The following is a 17,975-nucleotide window of genomic DNA, read 5'->3' on the forward strand; positions in this document are numbered from 1 at the left end:
TTTTTTAATGTGGTCGTGCTTAAATTCTTAAACGTTTTTTTGTTAACTTTAAAACTAAATTGTCTCGTAAATTAGGTTAAAAGTTTTTTAAAAACTTCGATATCTATCGTCGCTAGGCACGTAAAAATTATATCTATCTCTCCGATATTTTTGTGTCCCACTCGACCTTTACATTCTATTTGGAGAATCGGCAATTTCCGGTACCGCTTTTGTTCTAATGCCATGTCCAGCGAACGAGACGAAAAAACGACACGCGCTTCTTTCCCTTCCTCTAGATTTCCTCTCCCTTCGCACTGCGAGAGAAGTTGCACGGCAGTCGGGAAGAGAAGGAGACGCTGAAAAGGCAGAGATGCTGAACAGTGCTCATTGGACGGTTGCATCTTATGCGTTGGTCCGGCCCCTCCTGTAATTGGTCGCCACTCAATTGCCGCTCATTAGGTAACTGCCTGTTTTTTGCGCCAACTTTGCGACTACGGTCGGAGAGCGATGCGGAGAGATGAAAAAAAAATAAAAGCTCGCTATCCCCGCTTCTCGCGTCCTCTTCCTGCGCCTTCGCGTCGGTACGTAATAGAACACCCTGGTGCAAAGTACAATCGCTGTGTGGCGACTATTATCCGTTTCTATCAATGAAGTTTCATTTTAATCTCGGTTCAACTAATTCCTCATCTTTTTCTTGTACTTCTAAAAATTAGAAAAAGATAAAGAGTAAGTTGAACCGAAATTGAAGTTAATCATTGCCTGGCAAAAACAGGTGTATGTCGAATAATAAAATAAAACGAGAGATATTATACGAAAATAAGAACATTTAAGAAAAATGAATTGTTTAAGAAAAACTAGACAGATAATAATGGCATTATGCACGCAGTGTCTAGTTTGTTAAATTGTCGTTAAGCGAAAGAGTAATCTTTGTCATAGAGAAAGTACAATTTACTTTTTGTAAAAGGAACGTTCCGTTTGATTCAGCATTAATACTTTCTAAATACATAAAGCCTTGAGACTTGAATGATATGAAAATAATTGCAAGATAGTATTTTTATAGTAAAATACGTTCATTTATGTTTGATCGACAATATAAAATGTCAAAACTTTTTCAGACCGTCGAATGCAAGACCAGAACCGATTCTCTCGTCTCTCCTCGACACTCTTCAATGAGTTCGCACTCACACCGAGGAACATTAGATTAGTGGCGGATGACAGGTCGGCTGTTCTTTGTCTACGTTGGGCAGACTAACTCCGGCCTTCTTTTTATATCGTAAAATTAGTTGGCCGCGGTTTCCGGTCCCGGTTTCTTCGTCGTGCGTCCTCAGCCATCATTAGCCAGCCAGGGGACCAAATTTGCGACCTTACCAGAACGCCTCCGCAATCTTGCGAACAGTCTCGTAAATCATTCACTATGTATACCGAGCATAATGTTTGCTCTATATTACTGTCGAAATGTTTAATGTTTAAGTTTGAAATTGATGATTGATATCATCTCACTGGATGTTTCGTTAAAAATTTCTGAATATTGATTTGGAACAACAAACAAAAATATAATATTATCCCGGCCGAAATAATATTTTTCGCAATAAGAATTAATTTTATTTACAGATTTTAATATCTCATTCAACATTATTAAGATCGTTTCGAGGATGCAAATAAGCATAAAAAATTTGTTAAATTGCTAGTCAATTTAACTCGTGATATTACTGCGGTAGTTTAATAGAGTTAGCGTCTCAAGATTGAAAAATCATTTCGTTTCTAAGGGCTACACACGTAGTATATAAATTCACATAAGAATAATACAAGCATTAAGATCCAGCTAGACCGTTTAAGACTTTGATTTCTAGTTTGTGTTATTACATAAATATACGGTCCTATAATATATTATATTGTTTATTTACGTCACCTAAAGAGACGTTGTTCCTTCATATGCCAATTATTGCGAAAAATATTACTAAGGCCTCGGTAGTCTAAGGGCTTAGGACGCTCGCCCGGAATGCAAGAGATCCGGGTTCGACTCCCGGCCGAGGTAATATTTTTCGCAATAAGAATTAATTATTTACAGATTTTAATATGTCATTCAAAATTATTGAGATCGTTTCGAAAATGCGAATAAGCATCAAAAATCTATTAAATTGCTAGTCAATTTAACTCGTGATACTACTGCGGTAGTTTAATAGAGTTAGCGTTTCAAGACCGAAAAATCATTTCGGCGCGCGTTTCTGGGGCCTACACACGTAGTATTTGGAGATACTGGTAGTGTCTCGGCGCTAAGCTACGCGTAGCGACACTATCGTGGCTACTTTACGCGAGTATAAATTCACATAAGAATCATACAAGTATTAAGATCCAGCTAGACCGTTTAAGGCTTTGATTTCTATAGTTTTTGTGTTATTACATACACGGTCCTATAATATATTATATAAGAACTTAAATTTTCTAACTTAAAAGAAATTATAACAAAAAAATGATAATTTAAATGTCACTTAAAGAATTTTTCAAAAAATATTTTGTCTACAAAAATTGAGTGATTAGAAGAGATTCGTATTTGTAGGAAGATTTGTAAAATTATATATATATGTTAATTAGAAAGAGAAAGTACAGCTTTTTATCAGAATATCAGTTTCTGACAATTTATTCGTATGTACAATTTCCTGTGTATACTAACTTTTATGATAGGTATGTTAGCTAAAAAGAGACGATATTACTTTTCATTCGATTATTTTAGTTCCTGATTTATTCTAAGTATACAATTTACTGTAATACAAAGTTTCTTATTACCGCATAAGACAAGTAATGTGATGGTATGGCTAACATCGAAACGAATGTTCAAACGGTATGTGCAACAACTCAAAATGAATAAACAAGCACGTAAATCCATCCGCGAATTTGCATAAATGCATATGCATCTAAAACGCATTTGAATAAATATATCACGTCGTATTTTATATTTTACAGATCACCCTCTTATGTTCTCCGTCAGCGGAGGAGAGTACATTATCATATTTAAACGGTTATTTGGCGCCTTAAGAGTTTCGTACACGTTTGCGAAAGTTCGAAACCTGTTTTGAGAAATTTGTTATTATATGCGCGCAGATCGAACGACGTACGGGATGTATGCAGGAATCGATATCCCGTGTAACTTCAAATTATGTGTTTATACGTTAGCAGTTTCCTGAGTATACGGATCGGGATATAGCAGCGGATTATAAACGTTGCTTGACCCAACGGGACTTGGGATGCACAGACTGATGCATGAATAAGACTCCATGAAATAATACTGAATAATATTGATTTAGTAATAAAAATAACCACAATAATAATCAAATAATAAATTACAATAATAATACAATTAAATCAGTAATAAAGTAATAATATTAATAATAACTTTCAAATTTATAATCAAGTGTTTGTGAAAAATTGATTTTTTATGGAAAATATTGTCCATATAAAGTATATTTTTGCAGATGTAGTTTCCTTTTTTTATCAATATGTTACTGTTTCATTCGAATCCTTTTGTATGATATAATACGAAACATCTCATATATCTTTTTTTCTATAATTTGGACTTTATCTTCTTTTGATATTATATTTAAATTCTAGTACCGCTCAATTTATTCTGCATTTATGTAGCTTTTGTTAGAACTCTACATTCTGGGCCTAAATGTTTAATCACCCCAATATCTCATGTTAAAGAACGAAACAAAGAAGTCTTATCATAGACAAATGTACGCATTATAGATTACGACGAGCGTCTCACTAATAACCACAGTACTACTTAGAAACCGTTCATATCCGTTAAATTCCTCGAACATTTACAAGGTAATGCAGTCGACCATAATGACGGTGTTTTACTGATGAAACGTATTGTCGGAGCTTACGAAGGGGCTTGCACGTGACGAATTTATCGCCTTTATTATCATCTACTTTACGCTGTACTAAGCAGGGAGTTTCCGTTGACACGGGTGAATTAATCGTCAGCAAAGCTCGTTAACGTGCGTGCTTTTCTCGCGAATGTCACCGTTCACCAATGAGCTCGTAACAGACCTTAACGCAATCCTGATTGGTCGTAAACGATCATTATTGCAGGTGAAATTACGCGCCAGCCGCCTGGCAGCGTAACATTGAATGTTTATTGTCGGCGCAGAATCAGCCGAGGTGTCTTTACGATCCTAAAATTTATTCGGTAATGTTTTACCAGAAGTTTCGCACCATATGTTCTCTAATCGCATAAATCATCGGCTGTATACTATTTTGTTCAGTTTGTTTATGCGGTTGTCATTTTCTTGTTTTCTCTTCTTTCATAAATTATTTTTCATTTATATCAAAATTCGAATAATTCTCATTTGTGACATCTCATAATTCAATTAAATAAATATTCCTTCTCATTCTAACAAGTGAGATTCAACTAAATTTTTACTTACAATCTGTACAGATAAGCTCAAAATTATGTGCTTTACTGCGTCTTGTTAACTCACATTAAAAGTTACAAATCTATGCTGTTATGCGATAACTTTATCGCTAAAGGCCGGTTATTCTATCTTTTGGTAAATTTTATCTGTGAGGTAAATCTGATAAATGTGATTGGGTAATCTTGTTACTTACCCAACAGGTAAAATTTGTCAAAAGGTGGAACAACCGGCCCTACAGTAAGTAAATATAAAATATCTACTCGCATAACTTTAAACTCAGGTATCACTTACATGAGAATGGAAAGCAATTTTTATGTTAAGAAACAAAAAATAGTCCTCAGATAAGCATCATGTCACCTGATATAAGGTACGAGTTTTGAAATTGTTATTTTTTGGTGTGCACTCAAAATGACGGATAAAAATAATTTAAATAGTTAAAAAAGTCATTATAACGATAAAATAAGAATACTAAACCACGGTAATCGTTATCGAGTATTTTTATACCTCAGTGACGGAAAAATGTAAATTGTTGTAAAATATTATCCGCGCGTTCTCTCTTAGCGCGAAACAGTACTGTATCTTTTGATTTTATATAATTATTGTTTAACATATTTGTTTAATAACTAATCTTCACGAACCTTTAGATAGGCAATTACATCGAAAACCTGCAACAAAAAAATATAAATTAAAAACTTTATTTTAAGTTATTTAACGTGGATATTCCGTTTAATATTTTTACAATTTCACATTTTGTTGCTTTTTTAAGAAAATTAAGATAAAATCCATATATCCATAATATTCTCAAATAAATACAAAAACAATCATTAATACATAATAGTTATTAATAATAGTGATTTTAAGAGTATATAAAACACATATCAAGTGATCGTTTACATGTAAAAAAAAGATAAGGTGATTACTCCAAGGTTAAAAAGATGAAGATACTTTTTGCTGAGATAAAATTGTTTACGGATCTACGAAAGAGTATCTACAGGCGAAAGGAAACGCGTCAAGAATCTGGAGGAACTTTGTATAAATTTGTCCCGTATATGTTCGAGCCGCGACGCGAACGATACAGGTGGATATCGTACGGCGAGGGTATAGTTCATTTCCTTTCACACGATTAGACACACGTGCGTTAAGAAAACATTGCAATATAGCAGATGTTTTCCCGCACGTACCGATCGTTCTTCCTCCGCATGGTCTTTCGTTATATGTCGCGATACCATCCGCCTCTTTCCATCCGGGCGGAAAGATCGGACCTATCGATATATACTTCGTTGCAACTACCTATATATACACATAACGTGAAAAGAGTCAATATGTTAATCGTATACGTTAAATCTACGGCCGGAACATTCGCATCTACATGCCGCGCCGGTCCAGTTTTCTAATCGAAAACTGCAGATGAGCCAAGAGTGAGATGAATGTTTTAAACACGACATTGCGAAGGCAATGTCCCGCAAGCGTAGTGAAGTAGAACGATAAAAGTGCACCAAGAGAGAGAGAGAGAGAGAGAGAGAGGGGTGAAAGACGTCAGGTCCCTGTTAATAACCGTTATGGACGAGATGTATAGCGAGCTACATAATTACAGGTTTGGATACATTGCTTACTAGTCGGTGCACCCGAGCACGCCCTCTGTTCTCCTTCATTAAGACCGCCGTAGACGGTAGCCGCCTGTTACTCCTCCAGCAACATCAACCTTAGTCTTCCTTCTCGTTTCCTCAGATATTCCCGAGAGACTCACAAAGTCCTTCGTCCTTCGGTATCGACGGGTCTCGCATAGTAAGCGAAGAGGTGCAAAAATTGCGGAAACCGATCATTTTCTTATGCATTTTCACAATTAACGCTCCATGAACGAAGGTTCTTTTCTCCGTAGTGCGATGAACGAGGCAATTTATACCCTCTTCGAATGAAGATGTGTCATGGGATTTCTGTAATTGTTAAACGATAGCAATTTACGAAGGCAAAGATAGCGTGGTAAGGGAGGAAAGGAGAAGGAAGATTCCTAGGGCCGGAACTCGCCGCCGGTCGTGGACTAAAGGGCGACGTTTAGTTCCAGGGACGTGATGATACGAGACCGTCCAAGACCCGAAAAGGAAGCGGCTGCCTATTAATAAGAAACCCGCGTATCTCAACGTCGTTTTCCATGTGGATCGGATCGATTACCGATCTGGCCTGAGGAGGTTACGAATGGAACCAGCCATTCTCTCTCTCTCTCTCTCTCCCTCCGTCCGCACGATCCTCATTCCTACCCTTCTTATTCCCCCCCATTCGCGGGACTATCATTTGTTAAGCTGGACAACTTAGTCCCGTCATTACGAGCAATCACACTTGATTATTTTTGTCTACAGAGCTGTGCGCCACCCTATACATATTCTCTAGAGATGATCGGGGTCGAGCTCGAGAAAGAGAACAATGCGTGAGGGAGGGCAGGGAGAGCAAGAGAGGGAGGGATATCGCAACAAGAAGAGGAAGGAATCGCAGAGAGATCGGACGATTGAGCGTCCATTTCCGCTTGATTGCTAGGATGTGTGCCGGGAGAGCCAAAGGGTGATTTCGTGCGCATGCTCGCGCAAATTCAAATTGGGGAATTAGGCGTCGAAAATGATTCGGCAAAAGAATCGTCGATCGACGAAGAGACCGCTCGAGAGAGATGTGGGAGAACGATACTCTCGATATAAAAATCGCCGATGGGATGCCCGCGTCTACCGGGTGCGACCTTCGATCGTGGCCTCACTAATCATAACCCACCATGCACTGAAAGAAAAATATTCAGAGTTTTAATAAATATTTATTTTAATAGTACTTACTAAACATTTATAGTAATAAATATTTGCTCAATAAAATAATAATAATTAAATCAAATAAATGATTCTTGTTTTAAAAAAATATATTTTTATAAATATAATAAATATTTAGTTGGCACTATTCAAATAGATGATTTATTACAATTTAGTATATTTTTTTCAATATAAGTTCCTGCCCGGTTAAGAAATTTTATTTATCTATTTTTGATAATATTAGAGTGTTCAGCGTAACACGATTTCTCAGACACTTTCGACAGTTAAAAGAAAAACTTAAACTGTGAATATTCATCTGTTTTATACAGGCTATAACATGCGATAAAAAAATTAAAAAAAAATTTTATTTCTCAAAAAAAATCAAAGTCATCTTAAATTTTTTAAGTAGCATCATATAATTTTTTTCTATAATATAGGAATCTTCAAGACAAATTTCGATCAGTTTTCAACAAAGTCGAAATGTCTCACTTTTATCGATGTTTTATTGATTTTATTGATATTTAATATCAAATTTGTAACATTATTTGTAATAGCAGTACTTACAACCTCTGACTAGAACACAGAACATAAACACATACATACACACATGTACTTATATATATATATATATATTTAATAAAATATTTAATAAAATCAAAGAACATCAATAAAAGTGACATATTGACAGTGATTTAAATTCGTTTTAAAGACTCTTATAATATTACGGAAAAAAATTGTATGGAAACAATTTTTTAAATTTAAGATGATTTTAATTTCCTATGAAAAACATTTTTTTTTCAATTTTTTTGTCGTATGATATAACCTGTATAAAACAGAAAAATACTCATCTTTCAATCTTTTTTTTAATCGTCGAAAATATCTGAAAAATCGTGCGGATCGTTACGCTGAACACCCTATATACTTTACGAATGCGAGTACCTGTTATGTATTTGCTGTTCTAACATAAAGAAAATAAAGAGAGACCTTGTTTTTCAGCCTTTGTTGTACAGCCTTGGGTCAGAGGTATGTTTTAATAAACTACTTCTAATGAAATACCTTTGTAATATGCGGTGAGTCAACCAGCCAATATTCTTAACATGAAACTGAAGTAAACTTTTTAAAATATCTCATTAGTTATATATCATGTGTTTCAATATCTATTACGTTCTAACTTTGTATTTTCGACTTATTCCCATTAAAGACACTTCGTATTTCTGACTAACGTCGTAAAAATAAAAATAAATAGCGCACTTAAAGTCTGCTGTAAAAATAGAAATATGCAACACATGTAGATAAGGCTTACAATTAAACGGGATCACACTTAAACCAATTGACAGTAATTACACATGAAAAAAAAAATGATAACGGCAAAGATCCATTATACCAGTTAAGTAATCGAATGTAACGAGATAATTACAATGTTGCTTTAAATAAAGAATACAGCGAAGAAAGCACTCGCATACTTGGCTACGAACAAGGCATTAACTTTTACGCGCATGATAATCTCGTAATAGCGAGCCGACAAGCCTTATGCGTTACGATAAGTATGAAAAAAATGTCGGGGGACCCTAGCTCGCGATCAAACGTTCGCGAACGCGCGCGCACCCGGTTTCGCGTAATTATCACGTCGTTAAACATAATTAACGTTATCGGGCTGCGAGATACGCATAATGCAGGCGTCGTTCGAACGGGTCTTAAAGCGAATACGCACGTGTGAATTTTCGAACAAATCGCACGATACAGAAGAAATGTAAAGAATCCACGCGAGAAGAGCCGTTTAGATTCAACATTCAAATGTTAAAACTTTACACTTCACATGGTAGTTCCGTATTAAATTATTACATAAACCGATGAGCCGTAATAATTTCTGAGCGGAAGACGTCAATTATTTGAAATCCTTCCTCGAAAATAGATCGTGTGAATTCGGCTTTAGCGTGAAATGCAATAAACGCGAGTTAAATTCTTGATGTGAGAGCTTCGAAGAATTCTCGCGCTTTTTTTCGAGATCAGTAGGAGATAAGGTTGCTAGTAAATGCAGTAGTAATACCGTAGAATTCGCGAGATTATAGTGACCGTTCAATAATAATCAGCGAATTCGACTCTACTTTGCGAATACCTAGAATGAGAAACGCATTTATATATCAAAAATGTTATAGGAATCGAAGCGTTAAGATAATTCAATTAATTATCAAATATTATTCGAGTTGCACTTCGTGTAACATGGCTATTCAATTACGATGTAGATTACGTTTTACGGATTTACATTAATATGCAAAATAATCAACGAGAAAAATGATCAAAGAGACGAAACGCTGACTGGTTTTCGACGCAGCAGCTGAATCAAAAGGACTGTTCTTTTTCTACCCCAAGTTCTGAACTGGTGTACACAGATGGATAAGTCAGAGTGAGACAGCTACAGTTTGTTTCTCTCTAACTTATCGCACTAATTCAGAACTAGTCCGGAATTCTTCGAAAAGGAACAGATCTATAGAGAGTTGTCGAGTCGAAGACATTCCAAGAGCTGCAGCCGCCTGCGTTCCGAGGCCTAATGAGATCGTTCGTTAACAAACGAGAACACAAACGATTCTCCTTTTCGTTTCTCGTGGGCTCGGATCGAAAGTTACGTTACTTGCAGGAAGAAAAGCCGCACGTATCGCCTACGGGCACGAAATGAACTTATTAAAAATACAAATAAGCGTGACCGCGCGCCAGGCCCGAGCCAGCGATGCGACACGCATCGTGCGTAATGCGTATTATACGAGGTGGATAAAACATTGTCCTACCGTGGTGGCGGTTAACTTGCCGTGAAATTGGTAGGAGAGGAAAGTCGGACTTGACGGCGGCCGAATCCGCATCGTCATCATCGGTTCGTCTCCGTTGCGAGATAAACGCCCACTAACACAGGCGTGCGCGTGCACCTGAAGAATGCACTGAGAATGCATCTATGCAATGTGCCTATAAAGGATCCGACGTATCGGTCGCCCGCGTGTTTGTTCAGGATCCTCGCCGATCTCCCTTTTTAGAGCACGCTACTTGAAAGTCATATCGCGATCGCGACTTTTTGCGCTATTATGTTTTATTAGCTTTCGCTAAGACGAGCTGGGAACTCAATTCTCTCGAGCTATTAAGAATAATCGCGAGATTTTGCAACTTGTAAGAATCACAGTGCGACAAAAAATAAACGAGCACGAAGTTACATTAACTATTTCAGTGTTTTTTTTTTTTTGTTAATTAAGAATATTATTTTCGTATTTACATCTCAGGTATTAATTAGAAGGCGTTGCATAACAGTAAATCAGTGGATATCACTGCAGATTATCAGTCCTAAGTAAACACTGAGTAATCAGTGAAATTCAATTAAAAAAGAAAGTTTCAAGTATTATGTAATTAAAATATTTGCACGTCAATTCCAATACCGTATACACTTTAATTTATTTAATTTATATACTAAAGCAAGATTAATTAAATTAGAGTTCACGTTTTATTGATTGTTTAGTTGAATTTCACTAATTATCAGTAGCATACTTGGAACAGCTGGTAATTAATGATCCACTGATTCAGATTTAGAGAATAAGTAACTTAAATATAAATTGCCGTCTGGAAAAACTTAAATTTAAAGCGTTTAAAGTTTCATATTATCGATAGCTAACGTAATATTTTGTAATTTTGTTCATTAATTTCTTTTAACATGATACTGTTAAAAGTGATATAAGACTGTAATGTGGATACGCAAAAAGTAATGAAAAGGCTTTATCGGTCTAAACTGAAACTTAATACTTAAATAATAACAAACAATTATTTGTCTGAAAGGCATATACCACGAACACCAGATAACAGTGGCGATTATTTTAAATCTTTTATTAAATACATGGAATTAGAAATAAACGTTTCGGTCCCAATCGGACCATCTTCAGTATTAACAGTTATATTATAATTAATTAGCATTTTCCTATCCTACGCAACATAATTTTACAATTCAGTTAAGCCGTCATTCTTACTTATAAGTAAGAAAATGCTAATTAATTTATAATATAACTGTTAATACTGAAGATGGTCCGATTGGGACCGAAACGATTATTTTCAATTCCATGTATTTAATAAAAGATTTAAAATAATCGCCACTGTTATCTGGTATTCGTGATATATGCCTTTCAGACAAATAATTGTTTGTTGTTATTAGAACCACGATTTATTTATTTTTGAACTTAAATAATATTTCGGTATGAATGTATATACATATTTCGGTATGAATATATATACATATCGCAGTTCTATATATATAACTGCTCGTCAAAATCATTTTCATTCTTTAAACACAATCTTAATTCAAACTGGGATAGTAATGTTATAAAGTAACTATATAATAAGCCTCCTAAAAAGCTGTATATAATGAGGCTAATAAGCATCTTAAAAAGCTGTAAATAATTTATTGTAAAAAATAATACTGTTTTACATTAAGATTCAAAACTTATGAACGATTTGCAGGAAGAATGAAATTTAAAATTAGTAACTCAGAGTATGGGAATAAATCGAAACCGGATCTTTTATATTACAGGTACAATGTTTGCTTAAAGTACGCGATTGGTAGATTCAAACTTCCGCTCGGTAGTTTCCTTGAAAACTAGGAAAGGAACGTTCTGGGGGGAAACGAACGGTTATTATTTCCAAGATCTTTATTACGACAATCGAGAGCCTACCTGTAGGCCATTTCGACCATAATTTTCTTCCGCGTCTTTCCCTATGGTCGCAACGATGTCTGAAAACCTATGTTTATTTCCCATTCCTTGCCATGCCACATAAATTCTCTAATTTGTAAATGTGTATACTGCGAAAACTCGATGAACTCGAGAAACTCGAGAAACTCAATATTCTATGAAATTATGTAGTCCTAATCTTCCGTAAAATCCTAATCAAAGATTAGAAATTTATCTTGAATTTCGCTATTTCTGTGCAGTAGAATTTAACTTTTTAAATATGAAAATGTCTTAGAGTCTCTTAGAGAATTCTATTATTTGTAGAATGTTTGATTATTTCAGTGTCCTTTGGTAATAAATTCATGAATTACATACATTTATTTATAGTATGACATACTTCACTGAGATGAAGTGTTGAAAAAAATTATTTCCAAAAAAATATCGGTTTTGTAAACAATCTATTTAGATTTTGTGTTTATTATAATACAAAATATTGTACATAGTGCAAGGCACGATTTTTCCGGTAAAATTTTATGATTACAAGTAATTACAAAATGACAGAAAGAAAAAGTCAATATAAAATAAAATTTTATATATTTTTGTGTTCTCCGGTATATTTACGGTAAGATTAATTTAATTTTGGCTAATATTCTTTAATTGATGCTTAAGAAACAAACAACGTCAAGACTATACTTTCATCATAATATACGTTAAGTTGAAACGGGGGAAATTCTATTTTATTATCTCTTGCATAGAGTTGTTACAAATTTGACAGACTGTTTGCACTCGAATGGTGGGTCGTTTACGTGGACATTCGTTCAATTTGTCAGAAGCAGAAGAACCGCAAAGCGGATTCGGCGTCGCTTCCTGTCGCCTGCGCCGACCGCAACCGCTTCCCAAGAGCAATAAAGACCACAAATCCCGGTTTCTACGGAATTCCCGCTCTGGTTTCCGCGCCTTTCTGTCAGTCCTATTATTAAGGGACATCAAGGAAGTTAGAGAACTCGCGTGGGTGGCCTGCGCGCGAAACATCGAAAATTGAACCGCAACGGAAAATCGCTTGAGATATCCGCAAATATATAACGGCTTTCATAGAAAAAGACGCTTCCGGATAAAAAAAATTACTCTATATCGTTTCCTGAATAATATGAGCGGTTAAACATAAAGAAATTAGTAAGTCTTAAAATAAAACTTTTATCTAATAAATATATAGTATATTAAAATATGCTATTATTGTATATGTAGGTATATGTTATTTTATCATCTATTCATTAGTCAATCGTAATTAATGATAAATAGTTGAGAATATAAAAAGAACATATTTGAATGATTTTAATATCTTGCTCAGTTAATTACTCACACGAAAGGGACCCGACTGTCCCCCTCCGATTTTAATGAGCTTTTAGTATGTTATTCTTCAGACAAAAATAAGCGACACATATTTTTTTATATGTGCCCATACGCATTTTTAAGGGGAAAACACCCCTTGGAAAAGAATTGATTTTTCTATTTCGAAGCAAATATCGCCGGAACTGTAAGAGAAAGAAAAAAAATTTTTTAATGAAAATTGTTTTCTATCTCTTAGAGTTTTCTATCTCTGGCGATATTCGCTTCGAAAGAGAAAAACCGATATTTTTTTAAAGGGTGTTTTACCCCCTAAAAGTGCGTATGGGCACGTATAAAAAAATATCGTTTATTTTTGTCTGGAGAATAACATACTAAAAGCTCATTAAAATCGAACAACAGTTGGATTCCTTTTCTCAGTTAGTTTCTAAGAAAAAAAAGTTTAATATATATGAGAAGATATTAATTTTAGAAAATAAATATTACAGAAAAAGTTAAAACAAACTGATTGTATTATTTTTTTTATCTCAACATTCAGTTATGGAGATAGAAATTGAATTATGACATTTAAAAGTTTCAGAAAATTTTTCATAAGAATTTATATCAGTAATATAAAATTCTACAACTATTTTTATAACATACGATTTGTTACTAATCTAAAAAAAGCTCAAAAATTTATAACTAATCATATCGATCGCAAGACGTGTTTTTCTGTAAGTTTCATGAATATTCGTAGAGATTGGACTAGTAATTTGTTTAAAATGTTAAGTGTCGTTTGTGTTACGTTAATTCGTTACATAAATAATATTGCTAAAGAGCTACGTGAAACATATACACACACGCGGAAATGTCCGCTAACCGCTCTCGTCCGGTAAAGTCATCGATCGACTACGCGTGCCAGTCAGTCACGTGTTACGACTTACGTTGATTCGTGGAATTGAACGCCAGAATTAATTCGGTTTGCAAGTTGATAGCCGCGAGATAGGGATAGCGAGGGTGGAGGAAGAGAGAGAGAGGAAAAGAGAACTTAGTACGAGCGATTGGGCAATCAGTATCGAAGAAGAGAATCGAGAGGAGATTGTAGGCCGTAATTCATTCGAGACACGGGGCACAAACCGAAATGGAAGTCGTGGTTCAAACGATATCGTGTTTTACATCTGTTTGACATTTAATTGAGAAGTCTGGCGATAATGATTCAGTATCATATTTTTATGTTATTAACAAAATAATATTTAAGATATCTGATCAAGTACAGCAACAAAGTTTAGCGAAACTTATTTGAACGTGTCTTATTAAAAAGTGTTGGAAGAGAGAATCTGTTCTAAAATTTCTTTTATAAACTACAGATTGAGACTTAACCCTTACCGTACTAATATGGTTAACTAGTGACCCCGAGCGATTCCTGTTCGTGCAAGTTTCTTTAAGTCTTTCGGTAATTATAAATTATACTACATTTTATTATTTTCCAAAATAAAGAGTCAATATTTATTTTAGAAAGTTGAAAGTATGTTGGTGAATTTTTAGAGATTTTTAAAATTATTTTGAAGAGGTGAAAAAACGAAGAGATTTGAAGTGACTCTTGATGGTATGGATGAGGCACCAAATTGTAGATGGTACGGTAAGGGTTAAATTAAAAATTAAAATTCTCATAAAAATGAATTCAACTAAAAATTAATCAAAGAATAATTTATGCTTACTGAAAGGAAAGATAATTTTGTTATTCCTGTATGAAATCTCTAGTAAATTATAACTCTGCTATTGATATATTAACGCTGCCAGATTCAGAAGAATTATCATTCTTCTTTATTTATATTATCGAAGGATATTTTATACGTATGTGTTTCTATATAATTTTATATGCATAAATCATCTACCAATTTTTTCGAGAACTTCATAGAAAGAACGGTTGATCTAAAAATTTAACTATATAAACGCACAGTTCCAAAAATAATTTTGTTGGACCATAAAAATAACCATATAGGACACTCAAGCTAGAATGTCAAAACTTTTTGCAGCATTATTTACCCTGCATAATTATTCCAATAGTCTAACAAAATTATTTTTTCAGATCTGTATCTACATATTTAAATTTGTTAATATTTTAGCAAAACTTTTCCATGTATGCATGGTGCTATAACATTATTCGACATTATTCGAATTGCAGATCCACCGATTAACATCGCACCGAGCAATAAAGATCTTCTCCTTCCTTCAAGTTATCTTTAAACCGTCTTCAAATTACGTTTATCGCTACGTCGCATTCGCATTTGTATGAATAATGATATCTCCATTTACGAAGCGCGTTCGGTGCATCATCGAAGGGAGATGCAAATCAATGTATTATGCCCAACAACTGTTCGTGCGTTTTCCATCCAACGCATTATGTACGATGCGTGCCGATATCGTCTTCAGTTACGTTACGTCGAGAATATATCCCGGTTGCGGGTCTATCATGTACGGTTCGATCCCTATTACCTCTGGCACACCAGAGCTACGCCCATCAATTTGCATTTCCATTCGCGGGCTCAGTAACGTTATCGAGCCGGGCGTCGGCGTCGTCGGCGGGCCCGATGATCATCGTCGATCAAGCGGAATCGCATCTCGCGCCTCTAGAAACGTTTTGACCACAAGCGGACTGTTCTATCGGTTTGCTAAACGCCACATCGTGACTTTTGATCGTTCATACGTGTATCGTGCGTGCTTGCTGCATATTGCACGTGTGCGAATGTATCTGTATGTTGATACGCGACGGCAGGGTCGGGTTAGCCTCAGATATATATATATATATATGTATGTCCGCTATATTATTTTATATTATTCTCTATATCTCGGTTTCTATTTGCTCACGCTTTCTCGATTTACGAGTAAAATATGTAGCAATATTTTCAGTATATTGTTATTTTTTACGATGCACTTAAAGCTATCAATATTCATGGTAAATCAATGCCACACGTAAATTATTTTATGTACCGATATGATCCGAAATTTTTTTTACGTAATTATTTTAATTTTATTTGCGCCCCGCTAAAGTAACACTTTGTGCTAATTTTGTGTGGCACGAGTTAGCTTGAGTCGTTAGACTTGAATTCTTTAGCCGACCCTGCGGTGTAGCAGCATGTGCAGGTGTGCGGGCCGAGGTCCGATGAATGTCCGGGTGGGTGTGCATGAGTGCGAGAACGCGAGGAGAGTGTCGATCGATGTGTTTCGTTGCTGCGGGTCGCGCCATCGAGGCCGGGATAATAATCTGCGCTTGCGGTTTCGCTCGGCGATCCGAATCGCTCTCGCACGATGCCGGGCACTGGCGCATGATCTTGTTGGTTTAGGGATATTATCGATAATTTGACAATCGACCGCCAGATACAACGCCCCTCTCGCCACCATTAACCGCCGTGTATTGCCATTACGGGCAACACTCGAGAGTTGTACTCGGCACTTCCAACAGAACCACAACATTGGAGTGCAAATCAGCATTGTATAAAAGAGGCAGTATTAGTCTCGGCGGATACGAACCCACCCTCGATCTGTAAACGTTTGTATTGCATAAAGCCATGATATTTATCGTGTCGAAAAAATGCTGCTGGATGGAGAGAACAACGTTATTATCTGCATTTTCTATATCGCAAAATGCGGAACAATGAATATATAATGTAATAAAATTTGAAAATAGCAAAAGAAAAATAATTGTTGATTTTTAGATACCAGTTTATTTGTATAGGGAATTGTATGTTACTATATATGCTATATACAGAGTGTCTCAAAACTGACGATAAATATTTTAAACACAAATTGTAATAATTTAAGACGAAAAGTCTAATACAAAAATGCCAAGACTATATAGTTTTCAAATGGAAAGAGTTTGAAAATTACGAATAACAGAGTCAGAATTTCGCGTACTTAGGGATGACAAGATAATTAATGTGAAGGTGCTGAATTTTGTTATTTTCAAAGATATGCGCAAAATTTTAACTCTGTTGTTTGTAATTTTTAAACTCTGTTTATTTTTAAACTCTGATTTTTGTATTAAACTTTTCGTCTTAAAATGTTACAAAAAAAATCTGATTTTACAATTTATCGTCAGTTTTGGGATTCTCTTTATAATATGTATCATTAATGTAATATAAATTTTTCAGCGAAAATCTTTATGGGGTGTCCTTTTACATTTTTTAAAATCTATATAACATAGACGCAGAAATCATTATGCATGCTAGCTGTTATACACGAAATAACTACATACGAATAGAATTTAAGAAAAAAGGAATTCTAAAGTACGTTACGTTTTTAAGGGCTTGTTTAATTTTGTATCTTTCCCGATCTGTCGCGTGCATCCTTTTTCCCATCTTTTCATCGCTTCGCGATCGCCAATTTTGCCGCGGCACAAATGGAAATCGATAAAAACGGGAAGATCGGCAGGAAGCAGCTGCACAGCCGGTCGGGTTGTCGGACTTCTTCCTGTTAAACAAACAGGGAGCGAGCGTGGCCAGTTTCTTTGGGAAAAACCGCAGACTACTTCCCTCGACTCGTTAACGAGATCCTCGGTGCTCGATCATGCAAGCTCTCGCGCCAATTCCTCGGCTTCGACTTCTTCCCCGAAACTCGACCGCAGGTTTCGCGCCGCGAGACCGCGAAGAAAAACGAATCTGGCGTGGCGAGCCGCAAAAACGAACGGAACAAACGCTTAAGAACACACAATGAGATACGAAAAATAAATCAAAATGCACGAGATCACATTTGCTTTGCATTAAAGGGAGAATCATTTTCGG

At 35.4% G+C, this 17,975-nt stretch overlaps 1 protein-coding gene and 1 non-coding gene across 2 annotated transcripts in view; both read left to right on the forward strand.

Moving 5' to 3' along the window:
- LOC108770164 (homeobox protein aristaless) overlaps positions 1-17,975 on the forward strand; it is a 145,824-nt gene that overhangs the window by 35,650 nt on the left and 92,199 nt on the right. The window lies entirely within an intron of this gene.
- On the forward strand, positions 1,942-2,014 carry TRNAS-GGA (transfer RNA serine (anticodon GGA)). Its single transcript has one exon. It is a non-coding gene; the product is annotated as a tRNA-Ser (tRNA).

Source organism: Trachymyrmex cornetzi, unplaced genomic scaffold (assembly GCF_001594075.2).
Source record: "Trachymyrmex cornetzi isolate Tcor2-1 unplaced genomic scaffold, Tcor1.1 scaffold99, whole genome shotgun sequence".
NCBI classification, from domain to species: domain Eukaryota; kingdom Metazoa; phylum Arthropoda; class Insecta; order Hymenoptera; family Formicidae; genus Trachymyrmex; species Trachymyrmex cornetzi.